At 44.2% G+C, this 16,311-nt stretch overlaps 1 pseudogene across 1 annotated transcript; it reads right to left on the bottom strand.

Annotated features, from left to right (window-relative positions):
- Positions 1-13,891: 13,891 nt before the first annotated feature.
- LOC123841218 (chromobox protein homolog 3-like) lies at positions 13,892-15,675 on the bottom strand (annotated as a pseudogene). Its single transcript, XR_010411370.1, has one exon. The product of XR_010411370.1 is annotated as a chromobox protein homolog 3-like (transcript).
- Positions 15,676-16,311: the final 636 nt, after the last annotated feature.

The raw sequence follows: 16,311 nt of genomic DNA, 5'->3' as shown, positions 1-16,311 counted from the left end.
GTTAAGGCCAGCAGCCAGGACTGTGCTGATTTAGAGTTAGGGCTTGGGTAGCAGCAGAAAGATTGCTCCGCTCAATCCTTTCTTGTCCTTTGGTGTGACAGTGACGAATGCCACCGTGACTTATCTCCCCTTTGCTTAAGCAGCAGCCCTGCGATCACACCCAACCTTGGCTGCCCTAAGGTCTCACTAGCACTGACCGGAGCACAAGGATGGTAAATGCCCCCCAAGAAGGGGGCACTAGTGGGTCCTGGAGTGTTGGACTGTGGGGATATCTCTGTCTTCGAGATGGGAGGTGCTGGGGGTGTGCTAGCTGAGGATGGAGTGACTGGTGGAAACTAACAGCCCCAGTGACAAGGTTCTGATTGGGGTGATGGGGGACTGCGACCTGGGTCTGGAGGGGAGCTGGGAAAAACGTCTACCCAGGAGTGAACCTGAGCTGGGTCTGGATGGCGGGAGAGGCACACAAAACCAGAAATCAAGATGCAGGAACTCAGTATCCGAGGTGGGTCCTTTGGGCTGGGCCCTCACCAGTGTTACCTGACTGCAGGGATATGGGCAGAGATTGAGAAAGGGCATGGGAGGGGGAGGTCTGGGTGCCTTGCAGATGTGCTGATTTCAGGATGTGCATGTGCACGTCTGTGTGCACGTGGTGTGTGTGTGTGTGTGTGTGTGTGTTTTCAGAGACTGTGACAGGTATTTGTCCATCTGGAGACGTGCAGCTGCCCCGCGTCCAGTCTGGTAGGGAGCTTGGGGCCTCTTCTGCCCATGCCCACGAGAGCCCCCTGCTGCCTCGCCAGTAAGCCCGCTGAGCAGCGTGTGCTGGGGGTTGAGGGGGTGTCAGCCGTCACCCCTGGCTGGGGCAACCGCACATTCTTAGACGCTCTATGTCATGGAAAGAAAGGTGACGTGCTCCGTCTGCTCTGCTCTGCTCTCCCCAAACATTACCACTCCAGCAACAAAGGGGAGTGTGCGGTGAGAGGCTTTCTCTCTCCTCTCGGGGGGCGGGAGAGTCCCATCCTGGAGTCCATGGTGATACTAAGTTTGAGGAAGTTTTCAAATCATCGTCCCGCAGAAGGAGCTGCTAAGCACCCTTCTGCACCTGGTACTCAGGGAGACTTCGACCCTGGAGAGGGACGCTCTGCGAGTGGACGACACTCTTTCCCTCCCATTGCTGTTCGCTTCAAGCAATGAACACATTCAAACATCCAGCCCCGCTCTGTGCCTCTGTCCTCACTGGCTGACAGCCTGGCATGCCTGGGGCGGGGGGGGTGTGTGTGCAGGGAGGGGCTCCAGGGGCAGGGGGAGCCGTGGCTTCCAAGGTCCCAAGTAGGACTTCCCTGCGCCTGTGCCCTTTACGGAATGGCCGTCTTAGTCTGTTCTCTTTCTCAGAACCCTGCTCTTGCCATGTGAACACACTTGGCCTCGTCTTGTAGTGGGGAAGAGATCATTCGTCCAAGTGAAAGCCCTTCCAGACCAGACAACATCCAGCTGATTCCAAAACACACGAGGACGTCCGGCCTCGGCTAGCCGCACGGCCTCCGCTTGCCACAGCTGACCACCGACTTGTGACTAAGCTCCGCCAAGAGCATTGGGACACCGCTCAGCTCCCCCAGAGATGCATGAGCAAAAAGAAGACTTTCTGTTTTGAACCTCTGAGTTTTGAAGTCATTTATTATGCAGCAAATACTAACTGATGCAGTGTGGAGGGCACCTGTCCTGCCGTCTAGTGACTGCCCAGAAACCTCTTCGTTCCTTACGGAGATGTGACTTGGCTAGATGCAGGACTGCACAGGGGCCAACGACGTGGTAGAACTGAGTTTGAATCCTGGTTTTGCCACCTATCATTTGTGTGAACCCAGCCTCAGTTTCCTCATCTGTAAATGGATGTGATGAGAGTATCTACATGGGCAGTATCTATTGGCTCTCAGCTTCCAACTAATCCTTCTGTACTCTCTTCTATATGTCAGCCCTGGAACCCAGAGAATTCCTTTTCCTAGAGTCCCCTGCCACCGCTGGCTTCCTGTTGGGGTCTGCCAGTGGGACCCAGGGAAGGGAAGCTAGAGGCGGGAGAAGCATGCATGTGGCTCCTGAGACCACTGACTTTGGGCAGCGGTGACTCCACTGGCACTTGCCAGGTGTTCCAGAAGCACTGGTGGGATTGTGACTCCAGCCACAGGGTTAGCAGCAGCTTCTCTGAGGCCCTTTGCTCTTCCAGCCCTCCAACATCTTTATAACCAGTTCCCTGCATTAATTTGCTTTGTATTTGAAATGCTTAAAGTGGCTTCTGAAAGAGACCCACAAAAGCCCCTGAAAGGGTGAAGTACTCAACCAGTGGGAGCTGAGATAGGGAGCAGATTTGAACCCAAAGAGAACTGGTCATGGATCATGGAGCTCTATGGTGCGGATGTTCTTACCGTGAGGTTGGAAGCCTCTCTTATGATAGGAAATATTGGGACTGAATGAAATTGTATGGAAAATAAGGCCCCAGGGTGAGTTGGGTCAGGCACTAGCGCTGTCCTCTTGTGCTCAGAGTCACCTGGTTGAGGCTAGCTCCTCCTACCCGATCCTACTGCTCAAGGATTGGGGCCCATGCATGGAAACAAAAGGCCATCTTAATGGTTGGCTACGTCCTTGTTGCACTGTTGGGGCTTTGACACCCCTGTTGAGGTGATGGCTAGAAATTGGGAGGTGGGCATCGCCTGCTGGTTTAGAGAACAGCTTCAGTTTGGAGTAGGGAGGGAAGGTGTCGGGGAGGAGCTCAGAAGACTTAAATCCATTCTGGTGCATCTTTCTAGTGCATTGTAATTTCTAGTACATTCTAGTGCATTCTAGAGCATCAGAGGCATCTTTATCATTGTCTCTTGTCTTTCATTTTAGCATGTGGTTCTGTTGATGGAGGAGATAGATGGGTGGTTAGTGTGTCTTTCCATTCTGTGCCAATGGTCACAATATTGTTGGATTTTGGCTGAAGACCTTGATTTTGGCTTTATGGTGGATTGTCCTGTTGTAGACAGAGATGAGATGAGGCTCAGGCTCCAGACCTCAAGCACTTTGAAATAACTATCCTTCTCAATCTTCACATTATTGCACATTATAATTGCCTGAAAAAAAAATCCATATTCGAGACCAGCCCCAGAGATTCAATAAGTCAGGCATAGGATCTGGCTTCCAGCATTAAAAAAAAAAAAAAAAATCCACCCGAGGGGATATTAACGTGCTGGTGGGGTCAGAACTAATCTGCTAAACCTTGACCCCTATTCTCATTTTAGGAATGAGTGGCTGATGCCAGTTTCCCCTCTCGCTGCCGAGCAAGATGACACTTTCCCTGGAAGACCAGCCTCACCTTGCTTCACCTTCCTCCAATGCTTCAACTTCCTAAAATACCTCATCTCTGGAAATTCTGCCCATCATCATGATGACAACTTGTCCCCAAATAAAGGATGTCTTTTACTTCCCAGTTAGTACACTAATAATAGCTAACATTACTGAGTGCTCTCCATGTACCAGGCCTGGTTTCAAGTGCTTTCTGTGTATTAATCCATTTGACCCACACGGCAGTCCTACAGATGTCTATGCCATAGGGTGGTTATAAATGCAGGCTCTGGAGCCCCAAGTCCTGCATGTGACTCCTGACTTTGCCCATGTACCCTCTGTGTGACCTTGGGCATGTCACTTACCCTCTCTGTGCCTCAGGTCCCTGTGGATAATAAAAGCACCCACTTCAGAGGGTTGTCGTAAGGAGTAAACTAATTAACTCGTGAAAGTCTTCAGAAAAATGCTTGAACACCTGACACATAGAAAGTGCAATATAAGTGTTAGTGAGTATTTCCACTCCTATTTTGAAGATGACTTAATGAGGGGTTGAGAGGTTAAGGAACTTTCCTGGGGTTCTACAGCTAGTAAATAATGGTGACACTCTTTGTACAACACATCACAGTTAAAATCTTGTCTTGATTGGTGTCCAGAGCACCCTGATGAAGTAACTTACCATCATTAATGGGTGAGGAACCTGAGACTCAGAGAGGGGAATTAACTTGCTCAAAGTCGTATAGCTCACTTGTGGTAGAGCTGGATGTCTTATCTGGCATGGTTTCTTTATACTATGGGGCTGACCCCACACCTTCCCCCAGAGCTGCTACCGTGGCAGTCTAGCATAATGGTGGAATCCTCCCCACTCTCCCAACCTTATGGCTGAGCTCTGGCCCATAGCCCAACATCCTGACAATCATCTGGGCTTGTTACTCTTCCCTCATCTCTGTCTCTCTTCACCCTTAGGCACTGATGTTGAACCCTGCTTGCCTGGGAGCAGACTCTCCCCTCCTCTTTGCCTTCTCCCCTCTGGACTCCACAGGGGAGCCCCTTGGTGTAGCTTTCATGGGCTCCCCCAGGTTCACCTACAGTCTTGATCCTTTGACCGTAGGTCCAGTCTTCTCTCCCCCACATTAAGTGAGGACTCCCCATGCCATTTCTGAGTGATTGGTAGGGGTTGCTTGGATGGAGTTCTATGTGAAAAAGGACTCGAGGCCATGTCTTGGCTCAGTGGCAGAGCACTGTGATTGATGTACTGTGTCTGCCATGGGTGCAAAAAGGGGCCTGGCAGCGTGCACAGCATGTATGTTTGCCATTGATATCCTATCCTGCATTAGTTTACTGTGAGATATGGAAGGTCTGTGCTTACTCAGACTCTTCCTCTAGGTCTAAGCTTTGGTGTCACATTTTCTAGGAAGCCTTCCCTGGTTTTCTGAGTCCAGAGAAATGCCCCGTGTCTGTGCTCCTGTAGCTGTAACTGACTGCTTGTGTGTATTTGCCATTGACCTGTAGCTCTGTGAGCAGAGACTGTAGCTGCTTCACTGTTGTATTCCCAGCACCTTAGAATTGTGCAAGGCAAATACTAAGTGTTAAATGTATGATGAATGAATGCATGCATGAATGAATAAATAACAGAGTGGAGTTTGGCACTGCTTTCTGTGCCTCTGTCTGAGGCTTGGTTTCTCAGTGAGCAAGGCTCTCTTTGTTTACTGTTGGCCAGCACAAGGCTCCTGACTTTCTGGAGGATTAAGAAGCACCTCATCCCTGAAGTAGCTCCTTCTAGCAGCCCTTTCTCTCTTTATCCACCCTCTCATCCCCCAGTTCAAGCCATCATCTATTTGAGGCAGCAAAAATGATTGCAGTAATGTTATAGCATTTCACAAACCATTTTACAGGGAGGAGAACAACATAGGGATGTCTGTACCATGGATATTTATTTTTCCAAGAGCACTTACCAGAGGCTAGTTGTGGAAAGAGTGAGTCTGCTGAACAACTCTGCAGCTGGGGGAGCCGGGAGCCTGCTGAGAAAGATCTAATGAAGAGAGAGGAGCAAGGCACTTCTCATTTCTTGCAGAGGGAAGGGAAAGGGAGTAGAGGAAGGATGTAGGTCTTTCCAGATGGGGATTTGGTGGAGTGGTTCAGAGATTAGTGCATTTGAATATTCATTCATTCATTTCTTTGTTCACCCACTTGCCATCTTTTTTGAGCACCCACTATGTGCTGGGCACCTGCTAAGCACTGCTGTTACCATGGGGAGCAAGGTGAGTATCATTTCTGACCCATGAAGCTCACAGTCCAGACAGGTGAACATCATTGCGAAGAACAGGTATAGTGAGGATTCTCCCAGGAGACATACAGGTGGACAGGGTGGGTATTAGGGAGTGTGGGGCGGGAGGCTAGGCAGCAGGTGTGGGCAGCTCTGGCTGCTCAACATCCTTTCCCCCATTTCTAGCTTGAGCATCCTGATTCCCTGCAGGGGAGTCATGTCTCTCCGCCCTTATGCAGTCATGGTGAGTTAAATCAAAGCGCCTGCTCTTCCTCGGACACTCAGATCCTCTCTCTCTCCTAGGACTTGGAATTTTGAGCTCAGTGATGCAAAAAAAAAAAAAAAACAACCCAACAGTTGGGGTGCATTCATGTCAGTAGCAGAGGCCTGCTGAGGCTCTAAGTTATTTTTCCCATTTAGACCCCTACAACTGTCCTAGCCACTGCCTTCTTCCAAGAACAAATCACCAGTGTATCCTTTGATTCTGTGAATAATCTGATAAACTTCAGATAAGTTCCTTTCCTGTGTATGCTAGCCACAGTCAACTTCTGTTGCTTGCCTCCAAAGACCTCTACTTGATTCAGTTGCCTTCCTGGGCTCTGCTCAACTGCACCATGTGTCAATGTCAATGATTCTGGCAATGCTGGCCCTGAGTAGGGCTTCTAAACATTCCTATCACTTCTCTCAATATGTGTTGTGAAAACCCCATACACTGCTCATAAAATGATTTTTTCCCCCTGAATTGTGCTTTAGTGAAAGGATTAGCAAAAATGTTTCTGTAAAGGGCCAGAAGGTACATATTTCAGGTTGTGTGAACTACATGGTATATTAATTTTCTATGCTGAGGAACCGTTTATCACAAACTTAGCAGCTTTAAACAACGCACGTTTACCATCTCACCAGTTGAGCAGGGTCTGGGCATGACTTAGCTGGATCCTCTGCTAGGGTCTCATAAAGCTGTAGTCAAGAGGCTGGCTGGGCTGCATCCTCATCTGGAATCACAACTTGGGAAGAAGCCACACCCTAGTTCACATGGTTGTTGGCAGAATTAAGTTCCTTGCCATCATAGGACTGAGGCCTCAGGTCCCAAGACCACCTCAGGTCCCAAGACCACCATATGGCCCTCTTCATAGGCAGCTCACACCATCACAACTTGCCTCTTCAAGGCTGGTAGGAGAGTCTCTCCAGTCTGCTAAAATAGTCTTAAAGTAAAGCAATCAAAGGAGTGATATCCCACCACCTTTGCTGTAGTCTACTGGCCAAAAACAAATCATAGGTTCTACTCAGATTCGAGGAGAAGGTATTATATGAGGTTATAACTCATTGGAAGGAGGAGTCACCTTAAGGTGTGTTGGCTTTGTAAAGTCTGTTGCAACTGTTAAACTCTGCCTTTGTAGTACAGAAGCAGCTATAAACCAGTAAGCATAGCTATGTTCCAATAAAACTTTATTTTACAAAAACAGGCTGAGGGCTAGGTTTGGCTCATGGATTATAGTTTGCCAACCCCCGATTTTTAGAGTAATACTGTTGGCCTGCACCAGAAGATTTTTATAAGGATATTATTCACTACCTCACTTAACATTCTCTTTGTGATAAATCTTGGAATAAATTTCTTTCTGGTAGCTGTGTTTTTCTTGAATAACTGGCTGGTGTTAATCTTATGAACACTATTATTTGTAAAAAAAAAAAAAACTATTGAAATAAAACATACTGGTAAAAAATGTTTTGAACACCATGGTTTGTATATTTAATTAGGTTTCCTTCTTCACTTGGTTGCTAGGGATCTCAGAGCCAAAGTACAACCATCCATACCAAGTGTAAACGACTCCACAGTATGCATTTTCTGTATTTGCCTCATTCCTGGCTCCATTCAATGTTCTAATCTTGATTCCTCTTCTTTTACACTGACATGATTCATGTCATCTTGTTGCATTGCGTGTGTCTAAATTCTCTCTGTATAAGGTGGCGAAAATGTTTTATAAAGGGATAAATATTATCCTTTAGTATGTATGGTGCTTTGGAATATGAATTTTCCAATTCCAATATTGGAATAACTTCTATATTCAAAGTAGGGCAAATAGTAATTCAATGGACGAATATGCAAGTTCTCTTGTGCTGTTAAGCCTGAGGAGAGAGTTGAAAAATTCGTTTACAGAGAAGATTGTTGGTTTTCTTCTAGTTTATTCCAAGCTTGGACTTAGAGGAGAATATTAATATCAGCTCATAGGCATTGTAGGCTGTATTGGGTGCACCTGGGTGGGGCTGGGCTGAGGCAGGGATTCTGGCTCAGCATTTCTGGACCCATGAGATCACAAGCTACATCCTACAAGGGTGCCATTGTGTGTGGTGCCATGGTGGTGATTTCACTGCTGGGCAGTCTCCCTCCAAGATTTCTTATGGCCTGGGGAAGGCAGCTGCAGAATGGTTCTCTGGTGAAATCATCAGATCCAAACTGCAGCTGTCAGCCTCACCCTATACACCCAGGTCCCAGCCTCATCTCCTGGAGTGGAGGTGGTAAGGGGCAAGCAGGCTGCTTTAGTCAGCAGTGGTGATGCTGGGTTGCTGGCCCAAAAGGTCTGAGGTAGCTTAGCTCAGATGATCTTCCCAGAGAAACCTGGCCCTTTCTATGGAGCTGAATCATGAGGCCAGCTTTCTGAGGCCAAAGGACTTTAGCTGCTTTTCTCTTTCCAAACTATGGATGCCCTGGAATCTTGGGATTTTTCTTGGGGGTGATGTGTGCATGACTGAAATGTCTCCTGAAGTATCTAGCACAGTAGGAATGAACCCAAATGAACTAATTTAGGGAAACATATATCACATGTCTCCTAGCAGATAGTTTCTTTTATCCAGCAAATACGTACTAATTTGCCTAGCGAGCCAGTATAGCATAATGGTTAAGAGCAAGAGTTCTGGAGCCAAGCTGCCTGGTTCAAATCTTGCCTCTGACACTAACTGGCTGTGTGATCCTGGACACATTACCTGACTTCTCTGTGTTTTATTATATATAAAATGTGGATTGAAGCAGATGTGGATTCTCTGCTACATCCCTGCCTTTTCTCTTAATTTGCTTTCCCTGGGAGAAGCTACCTGCCATGTCATGAAGACACTCAAGCAGCCTAATGAAGACATGCATGTGGAAAATCTGAGGCCTTCTGCCAACAGCTTTGTGAGTGAACCACTTGCAAGTGGATCCTCCAGCCCTGGTCAAGCTTTCAGATGACTGCGGTCCACACCAACATCTGGATTATAACCTCATGAGAGACTCTGAGCTAGAATTGTACAGTTAACATACTCCTGGTTTCCTGACGCTCAGAAACGGTTTGAGATGATAAAGGTTGTTTTAGGCCACCATGCTTTGGGGTAACAATAGATACACAACAATAGATAACTAATACAGACCTTTTTTCTATGTACAAGACAGACATGGTTTTGGCCACCATGGAGGTTACATTCCAGTGGAGCATAGAAATGAGTAAGCCAATAACTACAATACAATGTGAAAAGTGCTCTGGGGAAAGCATAGGGTGTGATGGGAGGATACAGGAAGGATATTGGATGTGGTGGTGGTCAGGAGGACTACTACAGTCAGTAATGTCTAAGTTGCATCTGGAAAGATGAGCAGAAGTAGAGAAGGGTATTTCAGGAGAAGGAATGGCATGTGAAAAGGCCTGAAGGTGAGGGATGGCAAGTAGGGGCAGGGGCTGGAAAGGGGCCAGATGATATTGGCCTTTGGGCTCTGTGATAAAGGAATTTGGACTTTGAAGGGTTTTAGGCAGGATGGATAAGACTTTCATTGTGGAACTATCAATCAGGCTATGCATTGGAGTAGGACTAAAAACAAAAGAGATGCCTATTTCTATTATTTGTCCTATGATGATAGCATATTACATTACCAGATACATGCAGACTTATTTTTTTTTAAAAAAGAAGTCATTCTGAATATACTTGCTTTACTTAAAATAACTTTAGGTTGTAAAGATTTTCTCATATTACTGTTAAATGCAGTCTCATATGTGGCATAGAGTATTTGAATGTACCACAATTGATTTAACCACTCTCCTATTGGATGGTTAGATTATTTTTTATTTTTCACAGTTATAAATAATACTAGGGTAAATGTGAGAGGGTCTCTAAGAATCTAGTATGGTGAGTTTTGTTTTCTGGTGGTTTTGAGTAAGGAGTCGAAGGGCGTGTAGGGACAGGAGTATGTTGAAGAGGCGGTAAATTGTGCCCTAACTACCCAGTGTATTGGTGACATCATCCCCGCTATTTTCTGAGACATTCCTGCTTTGGAACATTCCACTTCATTGGGGCCATATATCCTGAGTTTTTGTTTGGAAAACATTATCACTCCTCCATGCCATGAACTTCACGCTTCAGCAACATGGACTTGCTTTTCACATCCCACACCTGCTATGCTGTTCTCACTTCATTTGCTTAGGCTGACCCCTGTGCCTGGAATGCCTCCCTATCCACTTTATCTGTCTACCTTCTTTTCACCATTTTTTTGACTCATCTGAGACATCTCCTCCAGCAGATTTTCCTAATCTTGTTCAACCCCAGACTGGGTTAGGATCTCCATGCATCCATCGTGTCCCGTGCTTACTTCTTTCAATGAACTCAGCATGTTATGGCTCTTGCCCATCCAGCCATGAGGTCCTCAAGAGCAGATGATTATGGATTTCAAAAACAGAACAAACTTTTACTTTATATGATGACTGAATACTTTGGGCATTGAGCAAAATTTTAGTGCAAGGGTAAATGAATCAATGAGCCCCAGTGGAAAAGGTGAGTAGTGGGATTGCCCTAAGGCTGGGGTTTTGCTACACAAAGCTACCCTATCTGGGCAAGGAAATTGAAATTGCCAAGAGAGTTGAAGTGGTGGAGCATGGGGTGTGTACTGGTCAGGAAGGAAGTGAAGACAGGAAGGGCTGTCAGAATGAATGCAGAGGAATCAAGAACCAGAGCACTCTGTGAATTTGAAGGACGGGTGTGGTATCAAAAATGCCAGGGCTGGGCCCATAGGTAGTGGTACCTGATGCTGATGAGATGAAGCAACTGGACCACGATCCTGCAGCTGGCAACCGAGGAACTCTCAAGTGAAAATACAATCCCCTCTGGGTGCCACCCCCATGCTCTATCTACTGCATCATGCTGTCTATAGGGGCGGGGGGCTTTCCAGGATAGAGACACAACCAGGAGACTTGATTAGCACCCATCATGAGTGGCACCCGGGCATTTTGAGGGCACTGGTGTCTACAAGTATCTTCAGAGGTACTTTTCATTGTAGGCCACTTCTGCTCGAAGTGAAAGCCACTTCAGTGCTTTTCAATGCTTAAGCATTGAAAGTCAGTTTTTTTTTTTTTAATGTTCTTGACTCAGGTCAAGATCAGAGCTAACAGACCTTGTAATGGGCCAAATCAAAGTCATGATCAAATGGCGAATTGGTGTAAACATTAGGACCTCTTGCCACTGAAAGATTGTTGTTCTCTTTTTAATTGCATAAAACTAGGCAGTTTTCTCTATTCTTTTGCTTTCCCCTTTCCCATTCCTTCATTGGACATAAAGTAACTGTATATGTGCACAAACATATTGCATTTTTAAAAACTAGATGGCTGAGGGTATGTTTTGATTGACATCAGACGGAGATGGGCTGGTGGAAAATGCTGGTTCTGTGAGAATACCCCCTTTCTCCATTCTTGGCATGCTCATTCAGCTCTTATCTTTATATTCCAGTAAGTTGTTTTGCTCTCACTGCTTAACAAAGAAAAAATGACATAAAAATCCTTGCATACCTTGTTTGATTGGAGAATTTTAATGTTTTTCATTTATCATTGTAAAACCAAGGACAATTTCATAACTTTTTTGTACATAGCTATTACAAGGAGGGTGATCTGTCTTTAAGTAGGGATAAATTACTCTAAAAGAAATGAATCCTAGATAGTTTTCCCTTCAAGTCAAGTATCTTGTTGTTTAAATTAACTTCTTGTTTAAAAAAATAAAAACTGACTTGTAAGATATATCCTGAATCTGTCTGCTCCTCGGTAGCCATGACTCCCACTCTTGTCCATACCATCATCTCCTTCCCCTGAAGCTACAGGAGCCTCCTCAGTGGTCTTCCTGCTTCCAGTGGGCCCCTTCCAGCCCATTCTCTGCATATAACCGAAGTGATTGCTCTAAAAGCAAAATCAGGCATACCCCTCTCCTACTTTTAATTCTCCAGCGGCTTCTCATTACACTTGGAGCAAGAGCGGCACTCCCTCCTATAGCCCCTGTGGTCCTCTGAGACCGTGTCCCTGCCTCTCACTCCTAGCCCACTTCTGCTCCCCCATCTCGCCTGTGTGTTTCTGGGACAGACCAAGTTCTTTCCCACCCTATGGTCTTTGCTCTGGCCTATCTTTGCATGCCCTGCTTCTCCCCATCATTCAGAGTCTCCATGACCACAGAATCTAAAGCCCACTCCACTCCCTCCCTCAGCTGCTTTTGCACAAACCTGCTCTATTTACCTGAGAGTGCTAACCACAAGGAGAACCTATGTGATTTATTTACTCGTTCACATATTTGTTGTCTGTCTTTCCCTGTAAGGATGTCAACTCTGTGGGAGTAGCTTGCTGTCTGCTTTGTTTGAGTCTACATCAGCAGCACTGAGAACAGTGCTAGGCACATAGTAGGTGCTCAGTAAAGATTTGCTGATGGAATAAAGATCAACCAGCAACGAAAGTGAAGCATGTTTAAATAAAAATGTAAGTCAATGGGGGAAGAGGTGAGTCAAACATTTGTGTTACATGCAACAACATATTTTTAATTTATTGGCCCATAGAGGAAACCTACCTTCTCTTGCCATAAAATCAAACTTAAAAGAAAAATTCATTAAAAAGATTTAAAGGCTTGATTCAGGATGGGAAGAACTTGTCTGTGTCTCCAGTCAGGTTTCCATCAGGGAAATTAGAGGGGAATTGAGGTAACATTTGGTGCTGGCCTATCAGGGGCTAAGGCTGTGCTGGGCTCATGAAAATCATAATAAGTGGCACTTATTGTGGGCTTACACGGTCATACCTTCCTTAGCCCACATGTGACATCCCTTATGTTAATTAATCCTCACAATGACTCTACAAAGTTGGAACTGCCATGGACTTCATTGTACAGAAGAGGAACCGGGTCCCAAGAGAGAACTTGCCTGAAGTTTCAATCCCATTCTCTTTGACTTTGAAGCTTGTTACCATATAACCTTATATATGACACACACAGCTACCATTAAGTATGTGTTCACAAGGGCAAGGCCCAGGCTTTAGGTAAAGCTATGTTCATCAATCAGGATCAGAATCCAAAGTCTTTGCTTCTCACCTTGGGCCATATAGCCTACGGAATAGCTTTGGCCATCTTCTACTTTTAGTTTTCTGGTTTGTTCTCCTGGGAGCATATGTCAAAAGAACTGTGTGATTGATTCATCTGTTCCTGGCAAACCAAAGGACTGGGAAATTTTTGCTGACTCATGGAGTGTGATGTTTGATGCTTTGCATTGGAATCTATATGCCATTTGCAAGGATACCTCAAATGTTTATTGCAAACACACTAATTGTCTGATATTCGCAGTATAGGATTTTTTTGTGGGTCCTGGTGTCAGGCAGAACTAGGTTCGAATCCTGGCTCTGTCACTTATTAACTGTGAGACAATGCTCTTTGAAGGCCCCCTTTAGGTGTGTGTCTGTGTGCATACACGTGCGGAAAGCAGAAGTTGCCTACCTCGTAGCTTGTTATTGACTGTGGTCATGCCCTCCACAAGGTGCCTATAATTAGCCCTCAGTAATCATTAGCTGATTGGTGATATTTTTATTATCATTATTACGTTTAACTTAAGGCCTGTCCAGACTGCAGAAGAGGAATGGGGACACAATGATGGGTGGGTATTTATGGTCCGACTACATAGGGGAGCTTTAGATTAATAAGACCAAATATCCCAACTGCTATCTATAAAATGGCAATGATAATAACCTCTCATGGGCATAAGATGTAAATAAAAACACCTGTAAGGATGATGTTAATAATGTCTAATATTTATTAAACCCTTAACATGTTCTGGGCATTGTTCTAAGAATTTAGGTTATATTAACTCAGTAAAATCACACAGCAAACACTCTGAAGGAGCTGTTGTCATGATCTCTGTTTTAAAGATAAGGGACTGGAGGTAAGTGTGTGTCTGGGGTATCATAGGGATTAATTAAATATTTATTCCATGTGGAGATCTTTCAGGGTAAGAAACTTTTATTATTGCCAGAGCGCAGCCTGCTACCCGGTATGCAATAGGTGCTCAGTAAATTTTTTTTTTTTGAATATAAAACTATTTATTGACCACTGTTTACCAGTATTTACAATAAAGTAAACAATATACAGTTGGATAACATTCTGACTACAAAGTTATTGTTTTTCCTGGTTTCTGCTGAACCAGTAACTCAAATACTGAGAAGACTGAGCCTACATGTCAGGAACGAGTTGGGATAAAGAAAATACATGCAGGTTAAGAATTTGGATTATAAAAGTCTGTCCACCCATTTATTCCAGCAGGAGCTAAATTGCCAACATCTCTAACCATCTGATTATGATTAGGTTTCCATGAACAAAGTCTTAGACATTCCATGAATCATGACCTTTTAGTCAATACAGCACAGAGATTTCAACTTCTTGAAAAGGAATGGTTCACTAGAAGGAACCTTTAAATGTCCATTTAACTAAGTTTTGCTTACCTAATTAAAACACACCAGGACTTGTCTAGTTTTGTCATTTGGGTGGGGAGGTTGTTGGTGGTGATAAAATTTTCCTTTTAGGGAACTTGCAAATGAACTTGCATTTATGACTGTAGATATGAATATGGATTCAGATATTGCTGCTTTTAAATTGTCCAATTTAAAAATTTGAAAGGTTAAGGCTTCAGGAAAAACTTGTTTAACTTTAAGTGATTTCTTAAGTTGCTGAAAATGATAGCATCCCAGAAACATGGGCTTATCCATGGTTATAAATGCTGTTTTTGTTTTGGTGAATGTTAAAAAAATAAAAACCATTTTTGTATGTATTTTAAGTATACACACAAAAACCCCCTAAATAAACAAAAGACCCAGAATGGTCCTCAGGCATATAGGAGTTAAACACAAATTCTGACTGAGTAACGACTATGAAATTTCCCCCAACATTTAGAAAAGGTGTTCTCTAATGCAGGGGGATAATATACCATGGTCTCAAATATTTTTTTCTGATAAAGGAAGCAACTACAGAAAGCTTTTATTTGTTCAAAGTAACCAGTGCTATAGATGCAAAAAAACCCCAACAACTCCCCCAATACTACTTCAAAACAAACGTATCAAACGTGATTTTCATTAGAATGTTATTTCTTCACACTAATAAATCAAAAAACAAAGACCCAGATTTTATATATATATATATAAAGCAACGCAAACAATTATTGAGCTTCATCTTCTGGACAAGAATGCCAAGTTAGTCTCTCTTCATAAAAAGCAATTCCAATCTGAGGACACTTCATATTTGCCTCTTTTGCCAGCACCAAGTCTGCCTCATCTGAATCTTTCCATTTCATGAGAAACATTAATTCTCTACTGCTGTCTGTAGCACCAATTATTCGTTCAGGATCAAGACCTCTGGCAAAGCCTCTTGGTTTACCAGCAGCGTCTCTTTTCCTCTTTGATTTGCTATCATCAGATTCACTGTCAGATAAAGATTTTCTTTTTTGTACCATCTTTTTCTTTACCAGCTTTTTGAGAATTAAGAAATGCTTCAATTAACTCTGGACAATCTAAATTTTCTTCAGGTTCCCAAGTATTGTCAGCATCTGTAAATCCCTTCCACTTCAGGAAATACTCCACCTTCCCATTCACTCCACGGCGGTCCAGTACTTTTTCCACCACAAATTCTTCAGGCTCTGCCTCTTCTACTTTCTTACTCTTTCCATTTTGTTTCTTTCCCATTTTTTGCAATGTAGTTTTATTGGAGGCCATTTTTTATTGCAGACTTGAAGAGCTATTATTCACCGCCTCCGAGCTGCGCCGGGTCCCGGGTCTGCGGCGTCTCCGGCCCTGCGCGCCTCAAGCTCCAGCCACCGCTCAGTAAATTTTTATTGTTGAGTCAATGAGATAGATCAGAGCTTGATCTATCCTGTGAGGGCCCCATAGTAAATATGTTGGGCTTTGTGTTCCATATAGTCTCTGTTGAAACTTCTCAAAATTTCTGTTGTTGGGCACAAGCCGCCATAGATAGTCTGGAAATGCATGAGTGTGGCTGTGTTCTGATGAAACTATTTCCAAAAACTGGTGGTAGGATAGATTTGCCCAGTCCTCATATAGATGCTGACGCCGATAGATGGTACCACTTATTTAAATGCATACTCTTGGCTAGGAACAGTTCTAAGTACTTTTAGGCATCATCTCCTGAGATATGGACAAGGAAAGTGTGTTCATCATCAAGTTTAAATATCTTTTCCAAGTCTGAAAGATGACAGAGCCCTGAATAAGGAGATAATGTTAAAGATTTTGAACATTTTCCAGATGAGTGTATGAATTAAGTCTAGATCCTTAAAACTCAATGTCTAGTCCACGGGCCAATGGCATTAGCATCATCTGGGAGCTTGTTAAAAATGCAGACCATCAGGGTCCTCCCCAGACTTCCTAAATCAGAATCTATATTTTCACAAGACTCTTAAGTGATTCTCACATGTATTAAAATCTGAGAAG

The sequence above is a fragment of the Mirounga angustirostris genome, unplaced genomic scaffold (genome assembly GCF_029215605.1).
Source record: "Mirounga angustirostris isolate CCGP_5_RB_7025 unplaced genomic scaffold, mMirAng1.0.hap1 SCAF_5, whole genome shotgun sequence".
In the NCBI taxonomy this organism is placed as follows: Eukaryota; Metazoa; Chordata; class Mammalia; order Carnivora; family Phocidae; genus Mirounga; species Mirounga angustirostris.
Note: the sequence above shows the minus strand (reverse complement) of the source record. Positions and strands in the feature narration are given on the sequence as shown.